Genomic DNA, 11,954 nt, shown 5'->3' with positions numbered 1-11,954 from the left:
TGCCCAGATTAGGGCCAGAGCGACTGGGGTGAAATACTGCAGGAAATCCCCCTGTGCACCACAGCCCAATCTACACGGCACAGTGATGCCTGTGGCCTGCACCCGAAAGTTAACTTAAATAAGAAACCATCAATTATGCTCTATAGTGGACGAGAGACTGAAGAGTGAGCGTGTGTGTGTGTGCGCGCTCATGAGAACAGGACAGAGTGAAAGGAACAGTCTGAATAGAAGTGTGCACATGGCTCTGAGAAACGCAGATGGGGAAAGAACAGGGCTGTAAATGAAAGAGGAAGACTGTAGGAACCACACTGGTCTTGTTTCCTGTTTGAAACTGTGCCTTTGAGAGGTTCGTGTGGGGAAGTGTGTGTGTGTGTGTGTGTGGGATGAGTATCAGTATCCTGCATGGTGTTTAGCCCACTGAGCTCCTGTATGGGGCTGATGAAGTGCTAAACCCTATTCTTCCTTTCTGAGCCACTGTTTCAGTCCTGTTTCTCACTCTGCTTATTTATGGCCCTAGTGATTTCTGCAGACACCCCCCCTCCCCCCACATTTCTGTGATGAGTGTTGGGAAAAGACCTGCGGAAAGGATGTAAATATAAAATGTGTTGAAACCAACGTAAGATGCATTTTCCTTCTGGTTATTTCCTGCGTTGTTATTGTTAACTATAAAATGGATATTTAATCAGAAAAAAATGTAGGGCTGGATTTGATTTCACCCATCAAAAATTGATTGGATGATGAAAAGTGTGCATTCCACACATGAATTGGAGCAAGTCGTGAATGTTGAAACAACGTTTGTATAGCTAATCTGTTAATAATAAATTGAGTTTGGTATGTGCTCAATAAATTGCTTTTAGTAGTTTTTTTTTTATTGCTATACCAATAAGCCGTAGGAAATATGACTGTAAATTACTGTTTTTTAACATTCATGAAGGTCTCTGCCCATTTTGTTTACCTCAGACATTAGTAAAACGGAAAAAATTTGCCAAAGCAGAACACAATAATAATAAAAAATCATTATCCTTCTTTCAAAAATCCCACAATCTTCAATAACCCCCACACTCTTGGATGTCTGTTATTTGTTTGTTTTTTAAAAGCATAAAAAGACATAAACAGCTGAAATTTCAAAAGAACATTTAAGATTAATTTCAATTATAAAATGTATAATTTGTTAAATGATACATTTAAAGTCAGCATGAAATGAACATGCACTCTATATATTTTCTAAATGCTTATTATAGATCTTATGAACAATTCATCCGTGCATTTAAAAAAAAAAAAATCGATGCGTTCTGTCATGTCTCACGCACAGTTAGCTAGAATGCCTTTCAAAGCAATACTTAATATCTGTTATTTCAATAAATGTATTTGAAAAAGGTTTCAGTGGCTATATGAATGACATTCAATTTACATAATCTACCAGCAGAGGCAAACTGGACTGTTAACCAGCCAAACTTCAACCCCTTGATGCACCATTATAATTTAAAGATTTCTTGTCCTAAAACCCCTATTTCACACACTAGGCTACTTTGAGAACATTTAAGGGCATAACGGCATTTAACAGCCCCCAAGCCAAATAAATCAACAGATAACTGTCCACACATTTTCTTCATCTCAGAATGTGCCTATACATACATTGTGTACAACATTTAAAAAAAAAAAATTATATATATTTTTTTATCTCATAACTTATCAGAAGTATATGGCAGATGTTTGGAGAATTGCTTTAGGGTGTCTAGTTAATTCTCGTGGGAATTCAACTTCCTCTTTTTGCTGTCTAGTATAACAGTAACTTTCCCCTATCCATTTCAGTTTCGCACATACCTCTCTCTCTCTCTCTCTCTCTCTCTCTCTCTCTCTCTCTCTCTCTCTCTCTCTCTCTCTCTCTCTCTCTCTCTCTCTCTCTCTCTCTCTCTCTCTCTCTCTCTCTCTCTCTCTCTCTCTCTCTCTCTTCTCTCACACCAGGTGTTTAGTGGATGGCAGGTGTGAACAAGCATGACAGGCCTGAAGAAGTAGAAATGTAAAAAATCAAAGAGTTTTCAGTTTTTGGAATTGATTCAGACGGAGTCTGTTTAACATCATACATGTATTATCGCTGTCTTCACTCATTTTCATTGCCAACTGAAGGATTCATGGCAACTGTTTCTGCCTAAAGCTTTTTCATCTCGTAAGTCAGAGTCAAACAGCTAATATTTCATAATATTTTTAAATCTGCTTGTAAAGAGAATTAGTACACTGAGAACAATAACCAAAATGAAATTTATATGGAACAAAAAATGTCAATGCTGATACAAAAGATGTTTTTTAGCCATAGTTTTAGATATTACATTCAGATAAACAGAAACAATAATTTTCTGAATTAAATTGATCAATGCAATTTATTAGTATTATTAATGAAATATCAGATACATTTTGTAATATATTTGTACAGTGGACAGATGCCAGTTTTCAAATTAAGTTTTCACAATAAACATACAATTTTTATGGATGTGAACACGCCCTTGCACATGCAGTGAGGGGTAATTTGATTTTGATTTCCCTTTTGTTCCAGAACATATTTATCTCATTGCAAGTCATAATTGTGCATGTAAAATAAACACTGCCACAACATCATTTGATTTTTTGATCTGCACCTCAGGCTACATTAAGGCCACACTGAGGTGAGTGATGAATTATTGATTTTACAATATTTTGGAGTACTGACTGCAACATCCCATCTGTGCAAGTAATTGTTATATTTGGTGAAGGTTTTAAAGGAACACTGCACCATTTTTTGAAATAGGGCTTATTCACCTTCTTTCCTACATTTAGATAGGTGGGCAAATGCATTTTTGTCTCAGTGCATGCATTGTTTTAGTTTGACAGGGTCAGCGCTAGCTTAGCTTAGCATAATGAATGGAATCCTTTGTTGCCAGCTAGCATGTCCTGAGTAAAAGTGATATAAAAAAAAACCCCACCTAATTACTACTTGTGGCCTGCGTATTCACAACAAGTACAAATAGCAATGCAGATTAACACTAGGCGATTTCCTATGCAGATATTGACTTGGGACTATATTAGGGGGAAGCACAGGCGAAGCACTGCTACTTGGGCGCAGAGATATCACGCCCAAGTAGCAGTGCTTCGCCTGTGCTTCCCCCTAATATAGTCCCTAATAAATAAGTCAATATCTGCCTAGGAAATCGCCTAGTGTTAATCTGCATCGCTATTTGTACTTGTTGTGAATGCGCAGGCCACAATAAGTAATTAGGTGGGTTTTTTTTTTTAATTATATCACTTTTACTCAGGACATGCTAGCTGGCAACAAAGGATTCCATTCATTATGCTAAGCTAAGCTAGTGCCGACCCTGTCAAACTAAAACAATGCATGCACTGAGACAAAAATGCATTTGCCCACCTATCTAAATGTAGGAAAGAAGGTGAATAAGCCCTATTTAAAAAAATGGTGGAGTGTTCCTTTAACTACAAGGGTTTACATTGAGATGCTCTACTTTCTTGATACCATGAACCAGGGCCGGAGTGGGGCCACTTTTCAGCCTGTGAGTTTCAGGCCAAGACCAGCCCACTTTTTCCATGGTGGAATTCCAAATTAGCACTTTTTCTAAATTGGATAAATGAAGCAACAGCTCTTACTATTGTGTAGTTTGTATTAATACCATGAGTTAACAAATAAATGTAAAGCTTAAATAATAATTCACTTAGACTTTATAAGAAGCAATTGCGACTTTATTTCACACAATTCTGACTTTATATTTCGCAATTCTGACTTTATAACGCGACTTTATATCACAATTTTGACTTTATATCTTGCAGTTCTGACTTTATAAGCAACTGCAACTTTATTTCACACAGTTCTGACTTTATATCTTGCAATTCTGACTTTATAAAAAGCAATTGCGACTATTTCACACAATTCTGACTTTATATCTCGCAATTCTGACTTAACACACAATTGCGACTTTATTTCACGCAGTTCTGACTTTATATCTTGCAATTCTGACTTTATAAGAAGCTTTGCAACTTTATTTCACGCAATTCTGAATTTATATCTCGCAATTCTGACTTTATATCTCGCAATTCTGACTTTATAACACAATTGCGACTTTATATCACGCAATTCTGACTTTATATCTCGCAATTCCGACTTTATAACACGCAATTGCGACTTTATTTCACGCAATTTTTACTTTATATCTCGCAATTCTGAGAAATAAAGTCAGAATTGCGAGATGTAAACTCGCAATTGTGAGATAAAAAGTCGCAATTATCTTTTAAAATGTTTTATTCTGTGGCGGAAACAAAGCTTCCATACCTCCTGGCCTCTTCCTCCCATCCATCCTCCCTGACATGTACCGTCACATGGTACAACCCATGCAGAGGCTGCGCGCTGCGGTGTCAGAATGCGAAACGTGTGCAGTAACTAACGTGACATTGAAATGTGGAAAAAAAAAAAAGACAAAAAAACTTTCCTCAACCGGCCCAAAAGTGAGGCGGCCCACCGGGAATTCTCCCGATTACCCACTCCAGGCCTGCCATGTACCTTTCTAGATGCAGTATGAGAAGCTGTCGAGCCTTGATACCATAGACTGTAAAAAATACCTGTCGTGTCAGCTTTTATTTATTTTCTTTGGTAAGTGAAGTTTTCTTTCTTCTCCTGCTCTCCTATCTTCAGAAGTGCTTGTTGAAACAAGTTGTTTCACACTGGTGTCAAATCAGGCAAAAACATGTTCAAATTATATTTTCCTTTACTTTTATGTTTCTTTTATACAAGATAAATCAATGCTCTCAATGACAGTCATCTCAAATTTTAATCATTAGTCTCATTTGACTAATATGACCATAAATATAATGATTAATTCTGTAAACCTTTTAACACAGCACATACACAATACATTATTCATGCTGCAAAGTAAAAAAGATGAATCTTGGTAGTATTTAGCAGTAATTATGGGTGTTATGCCCTATTTTATTTTATAAACCTCAATTAAGATGTCATGTTTAGACTTCACTAGTCAAGACGGTTTTGCTGTCTTCAGTTTTTTGCTTGCTTTCAGCAGGGCTTAAAATGAGGACTAAGACTTGGTCCTTGCAAAACATGGCATTTTCTCTGTTTTGACCTCTCAGGTTTACCAAAAAATATTTTGGATCATTGTCCTGAAGTGTCTGTTTAATGAATGTAAAGCATTATGCTCCCACCATGACCATATGCTACAGTTACAATGAGACTGTTTTGTTAAATAATCATGTTGAGGGTTTTTTTTTTTTTTTTTTTTTTAACAAGACCACCATAGCAAGGAAGCAGATACAGCTTATATGACAGTCAATTCTAGAGAAACGTTTTGAGCTTCCTCTCACATTCTTAAGTCAACTCATAAATTGGTCATAAAGATCATTTACATGATAGTAACAGCTGCTAGAACATGTGTTTGGCAGGGTGCTAACGGTGTTTGGCAGTTTTTTTATATATATATTGACAGGAACATCTTACATAGGATGACCAAAATGGACTTAGAAAGCAGGGCCTCAAAATGCTTCTGGCTTTTTAGGTTTTAAAAAGAGGCGTCCGAAAATTTACCACAGAGATAACTGGCTTATGGCGGCCAAGCTATAAGTTATGCTGCTTTTAGATTCAATGATGTCGACTCTTCCTATATCAGTGTGATGAAGAATTCACCAAGCGCTTAATTGTTCACAAACTTGTACAGAACGTGAACTGGGATTTGACCATTGTGAGAGGTTAGTTTTACTCTACTGATGTACCCTACTCCGTGTTGTTGTAGAAGTAATTCTACTCTAGAGGAACCGCATGGTTCAGACATCACTTGCAGTTGGCTGAGGAAATAAAAGTTCCACAAGGGGGGTTTTGCAGCAAAGCAATAGAGGAACTATTTTTGGTTCACCAAAGAACCTTTCAGACAACAGTTCTTAAAGCTTTTAATGTTGTTCATATAATCTGTGTGGTGTTTTTAATATGCTTTAAGACATACCAAGTCAACAACATTGCTGTGTATTTTCTCCGTGAAACTGCAAAAAAAAATAAAAAAAACTGCGTTTCTGGCGTCATAAACTACCTTGTAAACAATCACGTCAACGTTCAGGCGGGTTAGCATATCATCGTCTCAAGAGAAGCCAGGTTATCCTGGTTTATTTTTTATGTTGATATGAAATATCGAGTACATTTAGCAGCTTATTTATGTATATGATGTTGGCTATTAGTTGGGGGCCTTAAGCACATTTTCGCGCAAATTCATCTAAAAGCGCCAAATTTGGCACAGATGTAGCTCAGGTCATACCGAAATGATTTAGCTAGGGCGCCGGAGCCAGCGACCCTCGGGGCCAAGATGGCGGCCAAATCCAATATGGCCGCCGCCCGAAAAGGGTTCCGGCTTTAACTTTTGAACCACATGAGATACAAATACAAACTTGATATGTTTTTCAGCTTAATTGATCATGAGAAACACATAGGAATGTTTATATTTATGACCCAGTATATCTGGACCCCTCGATCCTCCAATTCCAATATGGCCGCTGTCCAAAAAAGCAGTTTGGGCTGTAGTATGGGGCCTTACACACCATTGTCGCGCAAATGCATCTACAAGCACCAAATTTGGCACAGATGTAGCTGAGGGGATACTGAAATGATTTAGCCAGGGCGCCCGAGCCAATGGTCCCTGAGACCAAGATGGCGGCCAAATCCAATATGGCCGCCGCCTGAAAGGGTTTTGGCTATAGCTTTTGAGCCAGATGAGATACAAATACAAACTTGATGTCTGTTTTACCTTTTTTGACCATGGGAAACCCATAGGAATACTTACATTTATGATTGGGTATATCAGGACCCCCAAATTCCCTAAATTCAATATGGCCGATGTCCGAAAAATGGTTTTGGCTACAAATTTTGAACCAAATGCGCTACAAATGAGGATGTGGTGTCTATTTTATGTTTATTGACCACAGGAAGTCCATTGGCATATTTATATTTATGCTTGTGTAAGTCTGGAACCTGTATTCTTTTCAAGGCTGTGGTTGAAAATCTTTTTTTTTTTTACCACAACTTTGAAGGTTATTCTCAATGTTGATTCATTTCCTTATAAAAGTGAAATGGTTTTCAGTGTACCACAGGTGAATACATTTCAAAGTGTAATCATATAAGAAAGAATAAAACACAATTATTATTGCAAGGCAATATTTATATTATGTTAAATTATTAAAATAATAATATAGTAAATTTTTCCAAAACTCTTAAAGGTTTGCTAAGCATAACAAAAAAACAGCAATAACATAAACAACAGTGAATTCTCATGGTCTCTCACATGAATTATCATTATCACTCACAATCACTGGATCTCTCATTGTCTTCACCATCATTGTTTGTACAAGAACCCTCACATGCACATATAGAAGTGCAACGAACTCCGGCTTTACAGCACTTACAGTGCCCTCTACATGCTGTCTTGCAGCCACAGTGAAGGAGAATGGTGCAGGCTTTACTGGCGTCTCCGAGATTAGTCCAGTAAGGTTCCCAAGTCTTTCTCGTAGAGTCCCGAAACCATCCCCATGCATTAAACTCTGGGATATCTTGCTGGACAGCGGTTGCCTGATTCCAGTAGAAGCTGGCCTGCAGCAGTGCTCTTTTGATGTGCTGAATCAATGCAGCTTGGGTGGGTGGCAGGTTCTCGAGAGACTGATGTCTAGCTTCATCTACACGGCTTGAAACACAGGTCTTGCTGTACATGATGAGCTCATGTGACAGATTCATAGCTCATGGTCCAAATGGTCCGGCCAACTACTTAAAAAAACATTCCATGACTACGTTAACACCAATATTGCTGGGTTTGTGAGGTCACACATGAGCTATGAATCTGTCACGTGACTGGATATTGTGTTTGACACATATCCAGAGGAGAACCTCAAAACACAAACTCACCAACGCAGAGGAACCGGATCAAGAACTAAAGGAGATAGGAGAACTCCAATTCCAAAATGTAACTGGATATATCTATTATATACAGTATATACTGGATATATTGTTATATATTTAACTATTTGGATATATCAGTGAAGAGATAACCAAGCATGGCATGTCAGGTAAACTCCTCCTTTCCACCAAGAAAGATGCTGTACTCTCCAACAGACCAGGGTATGACATGTCTGCCCTTCAGCCTTGTAATCATCCAGAAGCACTAGAATAATCCTGCATCTTGCACATGCTGGGGCCAATGGCCATAAAAAGGCATTTGTCCAGACTGTCGACAGCGGTGTTGTCATCCTTGCCATCCGCTTCTTCAACACACTCGGCCTCACAGAGCTCTGGATCGGCTTTGCAGGTGGAAAAAACTATAGGGACATTCCTGCTCATGAAATCAGCAAGAATAGAATAGAATAGAATGAGGCATTTATATAGCGCTTTCATATGTACTACTGTACACCCAAAGCGCTTTACAATCATATCAGGGGTCTCTCCTCAACCACCACCAGTGTGCAGCATCCACTTGGATGATGCGACGGCAGCCACAGAACAACGGCGCCAGTGCGCTCACCACACACCAGCTATAGGTGGAGAGAGGAGAGAGAGTGATAGAGCCAATTCAATGTAAGGGGATTATTAGGAGGCCATGATTGGTAAGGGCCAATGTGTGGAATGTGGCCAGGACACCAGGGTTACACCCCTACTCTTTATGATAAATGCCATGGGATTTTTAATGACCACAGAGAGTCAGGACCTCGGTTTTACTTCTCATCCGAAGGACGGCAAGGATCTTGGTCCCCAGAAGTCACTAGCCTTACCACTCTTCCACGCTTTAACAGGCTGTGACACAACCTCACCCTTTCTGTGCCATGGGAAAAAGAGTGCATGGGCAGCTTGGGAGGCAACACCAGATCTCACAGAATCTCTGGTTACCCTCACCTTGGAGCCTGAACAGATCAACAATGACGTCCATGTCCAAAGACTGGAGCGTATGGTCATCATCATGTACAGCAAGAGCTGTGGTTCCAGCCGTGTAGATGAAGCTAGACATCACCTTTTCTCGAATGGTACCAAGTCTTTCGAGAACCTGCCACCCACCCAAGCTGCATTGATTCAGCACATCAAAAGAGCACTGCTGCAGGCCAGCTTCTACTGGAATCAGGCAACCGCTGTCCAGCAAGATATCCCAGAGTTCAATGCATGGGGATGGTTTCGGGACTCTACGAGCAAGACTTGGGAACCTTACTGGACTAATCTCGGAGACGCCAGTAAAGCCTGCACCATTCTCCTCCACTGTGGCTGCAAGACAGCATGTAGAGGGCACTGTAAGTGCTGTAAAGCCGTAGTTCGTTGCACTTCTATATGTGCATGTGAGGGTGCTTGTACAAACAATGATGGTGAAGACAATGAGAGATCCAGTGATTGTGAGTGATAATGATAATTCATGTGAGAGACCATGAGAATTCACTGTTGTTTTTTATTTTATTGCTGTTTTTTTGTTATGCTAAGCAAACCTTTAAGAGTTTTGGAAAAATTGACTATATTATTATTTTAACAATTTGATATAATATAAATATTGCCTTGCAATAATACTTGTGTCTTATTCTTTCTTATATGATTACACTTTGAAATGTATTCACCTGTGGTAAACTGAAAACCATTTCACTTTTATAAGGAAATGAATCAACATTGAGAATAACCTTCAAAGTTGTGGTAAAAAAAAAGGATTTTCAACCACAGTCTTGAAAAGAATACAGGTTCCAGACTTACACAAGCATAAATATAAATATGCCAATGGACTTCCTGTGGTCAATAAACATAAAATAGACACCACATCCTCATTTGTAGCGCATTTGGTTCAAAATTTGTAGCCAAAACCGTTTTTCGGACAGCAGCCATATTGAATTTAGGGTTATTGGGGGGTCCTGATATACCCAATCATAAATGTAAGTATTCCTATGGGTTTCCCATGGTCAAAGAAGGTAAAATAGACATCAAGTTTGTATTTGTATCTCATCTGGCTCAAAAGCTATAGCCGAAACCCTTTTAGGCGGCGGCCATATTGGATTTGGCCGCCATCTTGATCTCAGGGACCATTGGCTCGGGCGCCCTGGCTAAATCATTTCAGTATCCCCTCAGCTACATCTGTGCCAAATTTGGTGCTTGTAGATGCATTTGCGCGAACAATGGTGTGTAAGGCCCCATACTACAGCCCAAACTGCTTTTTTGGACAGCGGCCATATTGGAATTGGAGGATCAAGGGGTCCAGATATACTGGGTCATAAATATAAACATTCCTATGTGTTTCTCATGATCAATTAAGCTGAAAAACATATCAAGTTTGTATTTGTAACTCATGTGGTTCAAAAGTTAAAGCCGGAACCCTTTTCGGGCGGCGGCCATATTGGATTTGGCCGCCATCTTGGCCCCGAGGGTCGCTGGCTCCGGCGCCCTAGCTAAATCATTTCGGTATGACCTGAGCTACATCTGTGCCAAATTTGGCGCTTTTAGATGAATTTGCGCGAAATTACCCATTTATGTGCTTAAGGCCCCCAACTATATATAACGTTGTTATGATAAACTATATGTTCTGCTTTTGTTCAAAGCATTTTTCAAGGATGCTGATTTTTAGCAGGCAGCTGACTGACTGAGATGGCAAACATGATCATGGTTTGTGTAACATTAGCAACACATTATTAGCTGTTTGATAATGTAGTCAAGCAAAATGCTAATCATATTAATTACCGTTATGTGTCCGACGTTGTAGAGAATGATATATTACCATTCTGACTTGTAGAAGAGCTCAAATGAGTGAGTGGAGGCGGGGCTCATTTGCATATGTATGGATCAACGTATACTAAATGAAGCAAGGGATTAGTTACATTCAAGCTATTTTAAGGCATGAATAAAAAAAATTCCACAGGAAAACCATTTAAATATGTCATTTTGGTGATCAAATATTCATTTTAAGGGATATAATTATTGACTACAGTGGACTTTAAAAGAACGTTTATTAGTGTGAACAACATTTAAAAAATCTTATGAACCTTTTTCCACTATAAAGAACATGTGGAATGAATGTTCCATGAATGCTAAAAGTTCTTCATGGACATCAAGAACCTTTATTTATGTAGTGTGTAGCTACCATCATTGGGATTACTACTGAATTCCTCGACGTCAGAATGCCCCTAAAAGTGACAATAATGCATTGCCAAGGTACTTTGATTGACCTGGGAGAACCGTCATAACTCTATTTTTTTGAGAACATGTTGGCCATTTCAACTGAGCTCGTACAATTTGATTTGTACAAAAACATTTTTTTTGGGAAAAAATTTAATGATGATCCACCCCTAAACCTAACCGCTGAGTAGGGTGTAAGGAGATTGCACAACTTCATAGTAATTCAACTCTAATTTGCCAAAACATAAAACAAATTATGAAAGTGTTGGCTAAACAAGTGCCACCATTTTCCAGACACGCACCACAAGCTGTGGAGAAACTGGTGCTAAATGGCTCATAGATGGCCTGCACACACTGACATACAGACAGAAAAGTGTCAGTCAGTAATTGAAGAAATTGGGAGAATGAAAATGAAAGAAAATGAACCAGAATTTTCAGAATGAAAAGAATGCAAACATCACTGCTCAAAGAGAGGGAAATAACGACATGCGTAAGGACAAATCAGTCAAATGATTTATCTACAGCCTCTGGGTATGGTCTCTGATATTGCCGGTCTTGATTTTAAATTGCTCCAGGACACAAATACCATAAAACAGAGCGCTTATATTTAACACAGATTTAATTTATTACACCAGTCTGACTCTGTGTAAGCATGATATTCTTTGATATAAGCAACCACTTTTCACATTGAATATGTCTGCTGACAGCAAAATGAATACATTTCTGCAGCACCTAGTAGTAGTAGAAGAAAAACATATATTTACATTTTTACCTAAATATTTTAATACCAAGGACAACACACAAA

The sequence above is a fragment of the Scardinius erythrophthalmus genome (genome assembly GCF_964197995.2).
Source record: "Scardinius erythrophthalmus genome assembly, chromosome: 15".
In the NCBI taxonomy this organism is placed as follows: domain Eukaryota; kingdom Metazoa; phylum Chordata; class Actinopteri; order Cypriniformes; family Leuciscidae; genus Scardinius; species Scardinius erythrophthalmus.
Note: the sequence above shows the minus strand (reverse complement) of the source record.